The 14910-nt window shown below is 42.0% G+C and overlaps 1 long non-coding RNA gene across 2 annotated transcripts in view; it reads left to right on the top strand.

Annotated features, from left to right (window-relative positions):
- The window catches only part of LOC142768710 (uncharacterized), a 56741-nt gene extending 44939 nt beyond the window's left edge, over positions 1-11802 (top strand). The window contains exons 2-3 of one of the 2 annotated variants that reach the window (XR_012885408.1): positions 7940-8111; positions 11719-11802. This is a non-coding gene — a long non-coding RNA (uncharacterized LOC142768710). Of the gene's footprint in view, positions 1-7939; positions 8388-11718 lie in introns of those variants that run through there. The other variant, XR_012885407.1, reaches the window with a different exon arrangement.
- The last annotated feature ends 3108 nt before the right edge of the window (positions 11803-14910 follow it).

Raw genomic sequence — 14910 nt, 5'->3', positions numbered from 1 at the left:
CTGAAAATGGCCAGACATAGGCTAACTGCTGCGTCAGGGGCCATTTGGGCAGCCCGCGATATAAGTAGCAGGTCCGGGCTTCGTAGGCCTAAGTGCCCTTTTCCCGTGGTGAATTGGCCGAAAACTATTTTTACAGGCGCATATCTTTTTTGAAGTGCGAAATTTCCATAGAGGTTTTGCTCGACCGTACAAATAATATGACGATGTCATATAGTGTCATTCTGACTAATCACCCGCTATTATACTGTTTCACTCAGCTAACAATAGTACCATGTTCAGTTCCCCATTCACAGAGTCATTGTATCCATATGTAGAAACATTAGCTTAGGAGATCGTTAACGTATTTTTCCAACAGCAAGCTTATATCAAGTGTGATATGTTTGAAAACATTTGACGCTTTCAAGTAATACGGGCACAAAACTATCTTGCACAAAAAAGAAGCCTGCGTGGTCTCATTTGTGTGAGAACCATTATTGAGGCCCTGATAAATATTTACGTGAGTGATGCGACCCATTTTCAGGTCTCAGCGAAAGCGCCACAACTGAAATTGTTGTCAAACCTTGATATGCTTTAAATTAATGGAAGTAATTTTCAACAAAAATTATCCCCGCAGTTGACGTTGTGGCATGAGCACTCGACTTTCGCAGGGTAGAAAATCTCAGAGCGTCGCCGCAGGACAGTGCTGCTGGCTTCATGCAGACAAGTCATTGTGTTTAAACGAATGCTGTAGTGGAATTCTGCCTTAAATGTTTTTGTGCTGTCCAACCTTCCGTAATGCTCAGATTTTCTCTCTTGTAATACTTCCTATTTATAATCTCGTTTTTAAGCCATGTAGCAAAAAAGTTTTGATTTCACTTCTGAAATGTTTGTGCTTGAAAGTCACCAACTTGCTGTTTTGTTTAAGAACGTTTATTATTAGAGTGGCGGAATTCCCGGCTCATTGAAGATACTTCACTCCTCTTGCCTCCCAAATGTAAGAGTTCTAACCACTGTTAGCAGGAAGGCTTATGAACACTTCCCACATGCATGCGCTATGCAGGATGGTGCAAGATTCTTGAGGACACGACTTTTCGCCGAGCTCGCCCTACGCGGTCGTAACGAGAAAATTATGCGAAATGCCCAATCAGCGTAAAAAGAAAATGGTGACAATAGCACACACGGCACCAACAACGTATGCGAGGCAGTTTTTGAATGTTCTAAAAGAAATACTGGAGGTTTATCAAATTAGCTGGCAAATTTTCTGGCAACAAGCAGTTCACAATCCATTGCCCATGACATGAGTATGGCAAATATGGGAGCTGCGATTGATTTATATTCAAACGACTAAGGTATATTGCGCTGAATTGGCAATGCCTTAATTAACATACATCTAATTATATTGAAAGTGATCTAAAATCTAGTTAGCCTGTTCAGGGTAAGTTTTGGCCAGATTAGCTTTTTTTATCACCAGGTTTGTAATAACCATTGTGTTCCTTAGCATGGCTTTATTTAGCTCGATCTCGCTTGAAGGCCTTGTTGTCGTAGACCTAACAAGATTTGGCTTAAGTACGCAGATCTTAGCAGGACATGACCTAACTAGCATGGGTATTTATTGTATTAACCTTATTTTAACGGTGTGCCATCTTGCTAATTACTCTTTAAGTAGGGCTCACGTGCATGAAAGTTAGCAGGCAATGAAGAAAAAGACAAAAAGGACGTGTGCAACTGGGAATTGTTTAGGGGTTCCAAAATATATTGCGAATATTGTGTTATATCAGTAAGGCCAAATGCTCCCCTTAGCTTGCAGATTATGCATACTCATCTTCAGAGCATATATAAACATTTGGGCATCTTCACTTGTGCCTTGTGTTTACATCTATTTTTGAACCAAGAACATTTTGAAAAAGCTGTAGTTTAGGGTACATAGGCCTCAAGCTCTGCTTGTGCAAGTTCTGCTAGAGCTTTTAACTTTAACAGACGTAGCAGCGTTTGAAATAAGTCATTGTCAAAAACAAAAATGTAATTCCATGACGTATTCCTAACTAATGCAAGAATTTTTCCGTATAGATATACAATGGGTTTGCTTAAATTGAAAATAGCAAATGTTATTGTCACTGTTACATTCATGTGTGAAGAAAAAGTAGGTGTAGGCATCTTTTGAAGAACTTTTACATCGTCATTCTCAGTAAATTTTCCGGATTACACTTCTATGTATGACGCACATCTTGTACTGAATACTATGTCCTTAAAGAAATCACAAGGCCGGCGGGGAACGCGCCGCACCGTCACAGCTAAAGCTGGAAGAGTGGCCTTTCAGAGCTTTCTCTAAACATTTCTTGGGTAAATGCTAGAAGCCCACTACCTGAGTACCCACTACACTATAAATAATCATAATGTCTGTGTAGTAATCCAGCATTAACTATGCTATCGTTCGTGATTTTTCGGAATATCAGTAATATTGCTATTGAGAACAACAAAGGAACAACCAGGCGTCACACAGTTCGAATTGCGTAAAGAGTGAATCGTTCAATGCTCCAAATTTTTCTAACCTGTTTTCATCACCTACCAACTGTGGCACATACTCACTTCAGGCATAATTGTTTATTGTCGTCAGCCACTGCGTGAAAAATTTCTACAAAAGTTTTAGCAAGTGTGTAGCAGATACCATGCTTCTCCGAAGAATGATGAAAAACGTTACTGCATATCAAAGGAGTGTATGACGATGAGTGCGGCGAAGCATCCATCAGGACGTTCGCGCTTCCGTCCGTGTGGTCATTCATGCTTGCGTCCATCCGTGCGTCCATTCGTGCGTCCATCTATGCGTCTGTCCGTGTGTCTATCGATGCATCCATCAGCTCGTGCATCTGTCCATTCATCCATTCGTCCGTGCATCTGTCCATCCATCCTTCTATCTAGTGAACATTCCAAGTACCGACATCTCGTATTTTTTATCACATATTCATTATATAGAAGTACCGCCATCAAGCGTACATTCTAAGGACTAAACTACACTTAAGTGGCGTAGCCGGGCTAGAGGACCGGCAGGCGCGCAGTCTGTTATAGTTGCGCTTCGTGTCCAGTGCAGACCTTTCACCACCGCTGGTTTATGACGCTGTGACTGTACTCTCGCTAAACCTTGTTAAAACCAAGATGCTTACGCTCAGCGAGCTTAACGTGGCAGCCCTTTCTGGTCAGATAGTGATGAAGGTGCGCCCTTCTCTTCCTAGTTCTTGTGGTAAGCATCAGATTCAAGGCAACCTTTCTTGAAGATTAGGTCACCGATACTCGTCTCTGTAGGCTATTTCACCCTAAACAACTTTATTTTTATTTATGATTTACTTGCGCGGGTTTCCTCCTCAATTGAAAAGGGTGCGCGCGTACCGCTCCGCTAGTACGGTCGTGGAGGTGGCTATATATATACCTAATACGACGACTACTACTACATCACGGACGCGTGACCCACGGCTCAAGGAGCTTCCCCTCTTAAATAGCAAAGAATACCGAGAAAGTGTTAGCAGTTACCCATCAAAAAAGGCTTTGAGATGCCGCTCTTCCAGCTTTTGTCTTGACTGCGCTGCGCGTTCCGCGCAGACCTCACGTTTTTTATTAGAGTTTCGTTTTTTGTATTACATGCGAATGTGACAGGGGCGGATAACTACGGCTACACTCTATTAAGGCGCCACGCGTGACCCGTGTTGTGATCTATTAATAGCTTTCGCTCTAGACTTTCAGCTACTTATTCGAGTAAATGAGTCGCTCTCTGTATGGAAATACTTTATATCAGTTTCTTGTTTCAAGTCTTTCGTTGAAAATCCTTTCACTACGTCATTCCCTAAAAGCTTCAATAGAGTGCGGTTGCTAACGAGGAAAATTTTATAAAGTAAATGGGTGATGCTATCACGCGGTGGTCCTTAGATGGTTCTGTAATGTTCATTGTACTTGATACCGTTTTCGTTACTGCATTACATTTTCGTAAATTTTTTTTACTTAAGGAATCCATAAAATTTAGGTTACGTGGTAAAAATACGGTCATTTTTTTCTCCTTGGGATAAGAAATTGTGGCCAATTCGCAAATGGTAAACGTGTTTATTTAAATTGTAATTCTAGATTCTGCCTTTTAATTTTATTTACACAGGTTCGGTCAGGGGTCATTTATTGTTTCATTGTCAAGAGCCTTGGAACATCAATCATTTCCGTTTATTTTCTGAAGTTTCACAAGCCGTATCAAAACAAATATATACATAATGTATTGCGGAATGGAAGTATTGCCCTTCATTCTGAAAATATGTTTTCCGCTGGAGCTGCTTGTCTGGGCCACAGCACCAGGAACGTAGTCATAGCAGTTTGCTAAATAGGGCTGACCTATTTCAAGCCGTGGGTCGTGCGTCCTCAATGTGTGTAGTAGTAGTAGGTGGTCACTTCTCGTTTAGTCCTTAGAAAATCTGCTGAATAGCGGTACTTGTATACGATTAATATATAATGAAAAGATGCGAAATGGCGGTACTTGGAGTGTTCACTAGACGGACGGACGGACAGACAGACAGACAGACAGACAGACAGACAGACAGACAGACAGACAGACAGACAGACAGACAGACAGATAGACAGACAGACAGACAGACAGACAGACAGCAGACAGACAGACAGACAGACAGACAGACAGACAGACAGACAGACAGACAGATAAACGAACGGACGGACGCAAAGACGCGGTGAGCCACCGGACGATTCAAGGTTTACAGATAAAAGCCTCCGAAGATTCACCCCACTCATCATCATTAACACTGAGGATTTGTTATGAATTTTCTGTGAGAAACAAGATTTACTTGTGAGGCTATTCCGAATAAAAATCTAGTACTTTGGAATTCTCATTTGCTTATACCCATCAGTTGATAGTTCTGTACTCACTTTATTCATAGGTAGCACTATTATTCTGCAATTTTTACACTCCCTTGATTCCTCGTTAATTCATTTTCTTTATAAAATTTTATATCTATTGTGGCCCAAGCAAAGCTGTTTCACTCACCATTCTTTACGCCTCATTAACTTAACCACCGCTTTATTGGCCAATTCCACATACTGGGTACAAGCCAAAGCATAGTGTAACGACAGGGACGGTTTGTCACAATTGAACGTGCCTGGTTAACAAAACGAACAATAAGAGATGACGCAGGCGTATATCGGTTAGGCAATTCTAGAGTACAGCCTCTCGTTGCTTAGCGTGTCGCATTCACCGTCACCGTAGGTGAGAGCACATCGTCCGTACGCCGGTAAAGGTAGTCGGCAGTCTTAAGAACGGCTATGAAATCCATGTTTGAACTACTTCGGCTATGAAATTTACCGCCAGTAAACAGCACATAACCAAATCACTGAACTGCGGAAGGTACGCACGAAACCAAAACATCAAAGTGAGCTATGCCTCTTTGACCCGGCAAAAAGCTGAATACCAGCCCTGATAGCAGAGTGCTTGGATAAGCCCCATCCCCCGCCATTTGTGGCACTTGAACTGAAAATGAGGCAATCGATCATTTTTAGTCAAGTGTCAAATAAACCATAAAGTAAAAATATAAAGTAAACTTTCGCATATATAAAATTACTACTATTCGAAAAAACAATTCTATCAAATTTTGGGTTTTGGATATTTGCCCTCTCCTCCCCTATAGTCGCGCTTCAATTGTAGGCAGCCGTTGATGCCTGTGGCACTAGGTTTTAGATACTTTCCGTCTCAGCCTATAAAATTTGACATTTGCATGTCGAGAGTGAGACTCCGTTTACCCAAAGTCCTTGAATAAAACAAGTTTTCAAGGTAGCGTCACTAATCGAGCCATCCTGCTCACTCTCTCGCTTACCTTCCCTTTCTCTGTCATCCGCGTCTGTAATTGGTGCATTGCTTGCAGGTGATCTTGCAATTAGCTAGTGGTGCTTATTATTATGCAAAATATGGAAAGTGAGTACGCATGTGCATATGGCTCCAGCCTGATTCCCGCCGTGACCAAGGACGAAATCGTAGCCAGGACATAAACTGTCGAGGAGGAGCGTTTCGGCGAGCGTCAAGTCAGCCAAGATCGTTTCATTGTGCTCGTTCAATTCAACGTCTGCCTTCTTCAATAATGTTGGGTTGTCTTAAAACAACAGAATATTGTTTCGCTCTCTTCAGCTTACCTTGTGTTATCCGAAGTGAAGCACACCGTGAAGTGTAGCTATGAAACATTTCACGCGAACGCTTTCATGCAACTCCGTCGACTTATAGGTTGACGCGGATCTGCAAAACGCGTTTATTTGTCATTTTTATTAAATGCTAGGAGCGCATCTATAGTATATGCAGTTTTAAAAACGCTTGAGTGTATGCACCTATGCAACACTTCAGCGTATGCACCTATACAGAGTAGCTGGAGGGTGTAAAGGACGCACCTTCAGGGATATTTCACGCTTGCATAGTTGACCAGAACGCGGCATAAAGAAGCCAAAACGCGCTGCTTTGGGACACTTTACCAGTAGAACTCTCATTTTTCAGGAAGTTGCGCGCACCTCACCAGAATCCCCTGGCATCACGGCTGTCCAAATGGCCACATTTAAAAAAATCAACATCGCAGTGCTGCTAGTCAAGCGTTCATACCAGTCTGGCCGTGGTTTCTCCTTGCGTTTGCAGAAGCCACCTGTAATGACTCTTCACAACATCACACCCTGTGGTCTCTGACAGAATCCAGCAAGAAGAACGTTCACTGTGTCACAGCATGAACAAAACACATTCGGAGAGCTGTACTAGCTAAAACTGGATGGTCCATAGAGTTTCCCAATTTACAATAGAGAGAACTCTGGCGCTAGTGTCTACGGGAGCTGCAATGCACGGCGCTTCAGCGAGCATGGGAATGATGGGTAGTACACACATTTGTCTAAACTTCGTACTTCTGGCCTGGTTTTGGTTCCGTGTGTGTTTGTGTGGCTTGGAGCTGTTTTCTTACGCAACAAGTATTAGCAAATGTTGAGCGGTTGCGCTTCACCATTTTATTTTTGAGACCTACTTTCCAAATTGGCTCACAAAGTTCAAAAGCATTCAATCTTTATTTCAAAACAAAACCGAAACACAGCAATAAACAAAGCCGCAAGTACAATTCGCCGCCCGCAAGTACGAAGACTAGGCAAACGTGTGTACTACCCATCATTCCCATGGTCGCTGAACGATCGCAGCGCCAGAGTGCCCTCTAGTTAATTTTGAGAAACTCTATGCCCGCAAGTACGAAGACTAAGCAAATGTGTGTACTACTCATCATTCCCAAGGTCGCTGAACGATCGTAGCGACAGAGTGCCCTCTAGTTAATTTTGAGAAACTCTATGGGATGGACTACAATGTACGGCATGAGACGCCATGGCTAGTGGTGTAAAATATTGAACAACACAATGTTGCCAGTTGAGTAACATACATCCCGCGCGCTCTTGTGTTGTACTGTTTATGTACAGATAAGTTTCCCTGCGACTCCTTTTCTTCCATTTCATTTCGTTTATATCTATTCACCATATATATCAACTGAGCCCAACCAATTGTTTTTTTAAGAGTTTTCATCCTTCTAGGGGGCGCTCGAGGAACATAAATGAGGACAAAAGGAGAAGGTGTCGCTATACTTCGCAACTCGTTTCCTCTAGGGACCTTAGGTTTACCAGGAAGTTAATCAGGAAGCGCTCCGCTGCTCCGAAACAGCTGAGGCTCGGTAGAAAAGGCGAACCGCTGGGGAGCGCATCAATAGGTCGGTAGCTGAGCCTGACAAAGAAGGATTAGATTCGCTTATTCAACACCTTGATGAAGTGGAGCTGGTCACGCTTTTTTTTAATAGCTAGGTAACTCGATGTAGGCTTGTGACAAAAATTTTTGCCGTGTTCAATGAACTGAGTGTTGTTCTATGAATCGCAAGGAAGCATTGCAAATATTTATTACTAATATTCGCTCTTTTCTTTTACTAATTAGTGCAACGGAATGCAGGCAGGGCAGACGTGCGGCACCAAGTGCACGTGTTGCTACCACTCCCTGTTCAACAACTTCCTGGCCTGCGTGGCAGACAGCTCCAGGCTTCCACATGGCCTTGTGCGGCCGGTTAATCAACAAGGGCAGGCATAGGCCTAGTTCACTGCCGCGATATGTATGTTTGCTTTTATGTATTGTGGCATACAGAATAGCTTATAAGTGTGTTAACCATGACGATAGTTATAGCACGAGAACAAAACGACGACACAGAGACAAGAAGGACACGATGGACATCTCTGTGTTGTCGTTTTGTTATTATGCTATAACTATCGTCCTGCCATACCAACTAGCCTAAGCTGCCACACTTCTGTTATAATCAGCTTATTTTGAGCGTGCTCTTAAGGGCATAATGTTCCACAATGAATAAAGCAACGTTCCACTTACAACGAAACTGCTATCGTTATTATAGTTGTGCATTTTGATTACTCGCCACCTGGGCTGAAAGTGGAAGAAACAAGGGTGTCTAAGGAATAAAGCTCGTGGTTGAGGTGTAAACAATTTTATACCAACATTACTGGTGTTCCACGCAGAGCTGGCCGAGCGCAAACAGACATGAGAAAAATGTACAAGCTCTGCTGTTTTTTGTTAACGACAATATGACTTTGCAATGTCATTTACTTTTTTCGCTACAACGCCTCTTCAAACCAGTCACCGGTGTTCAGTGCTTTTAATCTGTTTATTTTAAACGCGAAAAAAGAATTATGTGTAGGAATGGTAAGAATAACGCTTTTTATTAAACCAGGCAAGCACACAATACAAATAAATGTTTTATAAAAGGTAGGCAGACTGAAGCCATCATGCTACTCTGGCCACATGTTATAGTGTTAGTAACTGATGTGCTAGCGAAAAGAATAAGTAAACGTCGTCAAATTCACATAAACAAGAATTTGCATGCAGCTACATTCTGTACATACATCGTATTTTACGCACTCCTAAAAAAATCTGCTGAAAACACGAGTCTAAATGTCGTATTTTTGTCACCTCAAAAGCTGTCTAGCCTATGCAAAATGGCCCAGTTTTACACCTGAATTCCTTTGTTCTGCTACGTGAGATACAAAAAAAAAGTTGTCGGCTTTCAAGGAGGCTAAGTGTCACATGCGGCAAACTGGGGAGGTCCCAGTGAGTGACCGCCTAAGGGAACAGTACGATAACGTCAAGGATAGTTTGAGCGTCTATCTTGAAGCTCCCTTCCAACGCACTCGTGCGCCTCAAAATTGAAGCTGTGCACCACCATATCCTGTATACTTAGTGAAGTATATTTCGGAACGTGCCTAATTCTTTCACTTTATTTGACTTTATACGAGAAGTAAATAGCGTCTGAGAGCTGTCTAGGTATATAAAGTTATCGACGGCTCAAGAACACTTGCGTGACGTGACTGAGAGGCACACGACCAGGGCCGTTGCTGAGCATGCGTAGGAACCTAATCGTGCCATTGACTTGGATGATTCCACTATCATCGCCTAAAAAAGCAACGTTGTAATCCACCGACATCGAGAATCATAGATTATTCAGTCAAGGATGATGAAGAGAACAACAGGAACTATAGCTATCATATACGCCCGTTCATTGCGTAACGTACTAGATACTTAACGGACAAAGTATCCTTGTCCAGCTTAATGAATAAGGAAGTCTTCGAAACGTCGGATGAACCATCAGGCTTGGTCAGTGACCACGCTTCACACTATTGTACTTTGAGAGCCCAGTCATCGTAAAGTGCAGGGTTAGGATCACGTGCTTGAGCGCATATGTGCTATGCTTCCGTTGGTAGTAAAATAATCAAGTATATAGTCGTACTGCATTTGTCTCATCTCATTTTTGTTTATGTCTTCAAAGCGCATTCATGTTGTAGCACGTACGTCGCGGAGTCAGTTTCGTCTTGTACTCATCACACCATGGCTTACCTACAACGACTTTAAATTTCGCCTGATTATTGTCAAATACCAATGCCTGGGGTGTTTTCATCTGCAAGAAAAGTTTTACAAAGACCGTGTAAATATAATAAGTGTGTGCCATTGCAGCACTTAAGTGTGTTTGCTTTGCGCACGGTGCTTGTACAGTCGTTGAACGCATAAAGAGGATTCTGGAAGCTTACAACACACACCCGCATTGGAGAACCTGACCTAGTACCGGTTGACTTTGTTAGAGTGCATCAAAATTAGTGACTGACTCTGTGACTGCGTAACTGCTTGGTCTAAAATATTCTAATTTACTTCATCTTCCCCTTTCAGAGTTTAAATGCGTGCACTTCAAGCTTCATGGCGTTCTAGAGAGCTGGTAGCAAACATTATTGAAATTGGAATTATAGAAACCCTGCAAGTGCAATCTCGTTGTTGATGTAGTTGGTTTTTAGATCAAGCCGATTAATATATTAATTCTTACTGTGAATGTAATATGCAGTTTACGTTTAAAAGTTATGATACAAATATGAGAGACACCACAGTGAATAGAAGGCAATCACAATTTCGACAATCTGGTTTTAATTGACTTGCTATGAGATCGCACTGTACACGGGCCCGAAGCATTCCATTTCTATGGAAATCAGACCACTGCGACCGGCATTGATAACGCGGCCTTCGGTTCATTACGCAAACCTAAAAAAATCAAGCCTAATGGGGGAAAGACATCCAGTTTAGTCCTCAAATCGTGTCGTTAGTCCACAAAAAGACCAAGAGTGATGAAGAGCGTGCCATGTGCGAATTCGGAGAAATAACGAGAGAATGAACGGCTCACTTACTCCTTCGGGTAGGGGCTGAAGCAAAGAAAAGACGCTTTTGCTACAGCCCCCTGATGTTTAGACGAGTGAGCAGCCTTTCAAAGGTCTCGCTCTAGGTCAGGTACGCCCCATTTTTCTGAAACTCACCCTTCTCTTTGTCGGCGTGGTTGTAACGTGGGGCGGAAGACTGAGAGGCGAAGAATGTGGCAAATGCATGCTCAGAGTTGCAGTGAACTGATGACAAGGCTCCTCAGCCCACTTAGAGTTACGATGAAAAAAATGACGCGAGAAAAGTATAATTTGTCGGGGAACAATAGTGCACCGACCATTATAATGATTCGAAACGTAAATAAATAGATTTTATAATATTTACAAGCGGTGAGAATCACGCTAGTCTGACACACATTTGAGTGCGTATATTGTGTAACCATCCGCGTCGGACATCTTCGAAATCGCTCACAGTCACTGTAGTCAAGATTGCGGCTTGTGTTTGTCACTCGTGGTGGTCTTTCTTTCTCTGGTTCTGTGGAAGGTGAGTGGCGCTTCACAGGCTATCAATGTAGCTGTGAAAAACATACTTCGTCCGTTGTGCTGGAGTTGTCGACGCGCGTGTATTTGTGCTTCTGTGGAACTGCTGTTCAATATACTGAACACCGCAACTTTCTGGCAAAGAAATGAACACACCAGCTTACAAGAAGGGCTTCATCACGACTTTTTTTCTGCAAAGCTTTAAAAATGGACACCGTAACCTTGAAGTCTCATCATCATTTTGTGAAATAACTTGCTCTTGAAATAACGTGCATCAGATAATTTTTCAGGTAATGCTTTCACTTTCGTAACATTGGCACATTACATAATACATAGTGTGAAAGCTGAAAAAAGCACTGTGCGTGGCAAGTTTGTGCATGTTTTGTGAGCTAGCGAGTGTTTAATTAATGGGATTTGCCAATTAGGTGGTGGTGTTCTAGCTGGTTTATTTGTATAAAAACTGTTTTCTATTTCTCGCAGGTAAAACAGGACAGCAGCCCACGGTAAACACCGCTGGTGCACATGGCACAATGCTTGTGGAAAATAAATGTTTCTAGCTTTGAATTGGTCTCTGCAATTTTCCTTTCCAATACACAATACCGAATGTAGTTAGTAAGACGCAGCTCACGTCAGTTATCATGCCAGTCTGGGAAGGATGGCCAGGTGAATGAATAGGGGGATTAATCATTGGTCCCTCAAAAAAGCTGTTCAAATTTCTTTACTACCACATGCACACACTAATTATGGCAAACATATTACCATATTTGCAGCTATCCGAAATTTTGGAATTCAGTACCACTAAGCACTGAACAATTGTCATTAGCTGCTTTAAAAAAAAAGAGCTTAAACATCTTATCTCGCAATCATAACTCATCTTCATTTCTATATCGGCGTTCATTTGCATTTGCAGCTATTAATGGGTGCGTGATTTTCACATTTATTACCCATGCATATAGGAGTTGTTTAGCTGTATACCTTTATTAAGCTGTATATCTTTATAGCTGTATATCATTATTTACATCATTTCGTTCCCTATTATACTGCCATATTTATTGTATGTTTCGTTGTTTTCACAGTTATGCAAAATTACTGAACATTGTCTGTTATCATTTTCACTGGCATTTTATTGCATGTTTGCGGTGTTCTTACTACTATCAATAGTTACTTAATTGCTTTTTTGTTGCCGTTTTGTTGTAGTTATCAACATGCCATTTTCTAACGTGAGGTCCCCTTTCAGCTTTGTGCTATGGCACCTAGGTCCTTCTGTATATACTAACCCCAATGCGTGTATATTTTTTGCCACAAATAGATTAACAGTTTATCCCGAAAAAGTAATATTCACGCTCACAGGAATTATTTCTCGTGAGCAACAGTTAGTCCTTACGAGTGTAACATTTGCTCTGTTAGGGACCATTTTAGATATTCAGCTGCTAGTCCTTATTGGAGTAACCATTAGTCCTCTCATGATCAACCGTTAGTTCTCTTGCAGTTAATCCTTCAAGGACCAGCTATTTACCCTTTTAGAATTAGTTTCCAAAAGGATGAATAGTTGTAGCGAATCAGTTGATTCCAAAAAGGCCAACCTCCCTTACCTCTTTTAGTCTTTTTTATAGAGTGTATAATGTAAACGTCTATACGGAAAACAAATGACATTGTGCTAAAGGGCAATATCCCTGAATACTGTGATAAAGGAATTCGGTCGCGTACAATCACCTAATAGTTTCGTTCCTAAAATAATGATTTATACTGTATCGGAAGAGTTATCCTGTGAAAATACTTTCTAAACATTACATAAATGTAGGCTTGCGTGTGGCCCCGCCACCATGGTCTAGTGGCTAAAGTACTCGGCTGCTGACCCGCAGGTCACGGGATCGAATCATGCCGGCGGCGGCTGAGTTTCTGGTGGATGCGGAAATGCTGTAGGCCCGTGTGCTCAGACTTTGGCGCACGTTAAAGAACCCCAGGTGATCGAAAATCTCGGAGCCCTCCCCTACGGCGTCTCTCATAATCATATGGTGGTTTTGGGACGTCCAACCCCACATATGAATCAGTCAGGCTTGTGTGTGACATTGCAGCGACATCCGTAAACGGACTTCAGGTTGTGGTTTCCAACAAAGCGCATAAAAGCTTGTTCGTGACACAATTATGAAAACGAAAGCGGGGACACTTACCTGAAGTTTGAGTGTTAGTAGGCTATTACAGACATAGATTAATTCCGAAATGTCGAAGTTGGGTGTAGTTATGCGATGACATTCTGATACGCTGTTTTAACACTATAGGAAAGACGCGCAAAGACGTGTATTACGGGGTTTTTTGTTTTCTTTTTCGGCGTCTTAGTAATAAAACAGCACGTCGCAATGTGAAATATTCCCAAAGAAGCTTGTCTTAACATTGCCGTAAAACATATCCAGAGAATAGGGGGATAATCCTAACCAACCCGTAAAAAGAAGCGCAGTTATATAATGTTACTCACCTATTCATTCGTGTTCTTTAGAAGTACCAAACTCGTACCAAATCGCATTATATTCAGATAACAGTTATTACATGCACAGTTCTAAACACAACCGTTAATTTCAGGATGTATAACATGAACGAACCAGACAAACGTTCGCGAGGTCTTTACACCTTTAGTTTCTTTGACCATCGATGAAAACACACAACTTCGTATTATTCCATCTCTATTTGCCCATGAAGTGCAATTTTAGCCATCCTTCACGATAACGGCAGCTGCGTGAATTCGTGGTTCTAAATGTGCACAGCAGGCCACTGCAGCCACAGTGTATACTGTTGTATTATGGCAAGCAGAGGTGTTCTGCGACCAGATACACATTGGCAGCTTTTCGCCATAGCTTAAGCCTTACACACAAGAATCTAAGAATTATTGCAGACCGCTTTCTTTCTCAATATAACGGGAAAAGACAAGTAAAACAAAAAAACACACACTGAAAGAACAAATTTAAAACACGTTTCTTAAGAATGAACAAGTACTTTCTCTATTTTCTTGTCCAAAATAGCCATCTGTGGCATATTGAGCGCATTCTCGCCCCAAGGAAAAAGCTTGTTGCTTTCGTTGTTCAAGGGTCTTGATGCTAATGTAAGTGCGCTGCACTACAAGGCACAGAGCTTTCGTAAGCTGAGGTTGCTTTGCGCAACGCAGGTAAACACACGCATAAAATTTTAAAAAGGAATATTTTAATGATTATTAGATATGGAATTTAAAAAGAAAAAAAAGAATACTTACTCTCCCAATGGTGAACTCCGCGATTAGCTCCGGCAGACCATCATTGCGCATTTCAGCAGCTACACGCGCAAGCAACGACCTAGCGCGTGACCGCAGTCACACTACAGCAGTGCGTATAGGGAGAAAAGCAAGCTCAAACTTACAAATAAAAATACAAGGAACGTGATATCTACGGCTTAACTGCACACAGTGGCCAAGCGTGAACATTACAATTAACGGCAGGATGTGCTTTTTTCGCAAGTAATAGTGACGTTCGGTGAGCTTCGTGGAGTCATTCGGCAATTAGCGACATATATATTATGAGTTGGCTGCACTCAACGCATTTTTATAGCTGCGTCCTGTCACCTGATCTCGGGGTGAATATCATCATTGCTACTCCGATTCCCACACACAAGCGGTGGTGGCACCGGTGGTTGCTCCTCTCCTTATAT

The sequence above is a fragment of the Rhipicephalus microplus genome, chromosome 8, assembly GCF_043290135.1.
Source record: "Rhipicephalus microplus isolate Deutch F79 chromosome 8, USDA_Rmic, whole genome shotgun sequence".
Lineage (NCBI taxonomy): Eukaryota > Metazoa > Arthropoda > Arachnida > Ixodida > Ixodidae > Rhipicephalus > Rhipicephalus microplus.
This window is presented reverse-complemented; position numbering and strand designations above follow the sequence as displayed.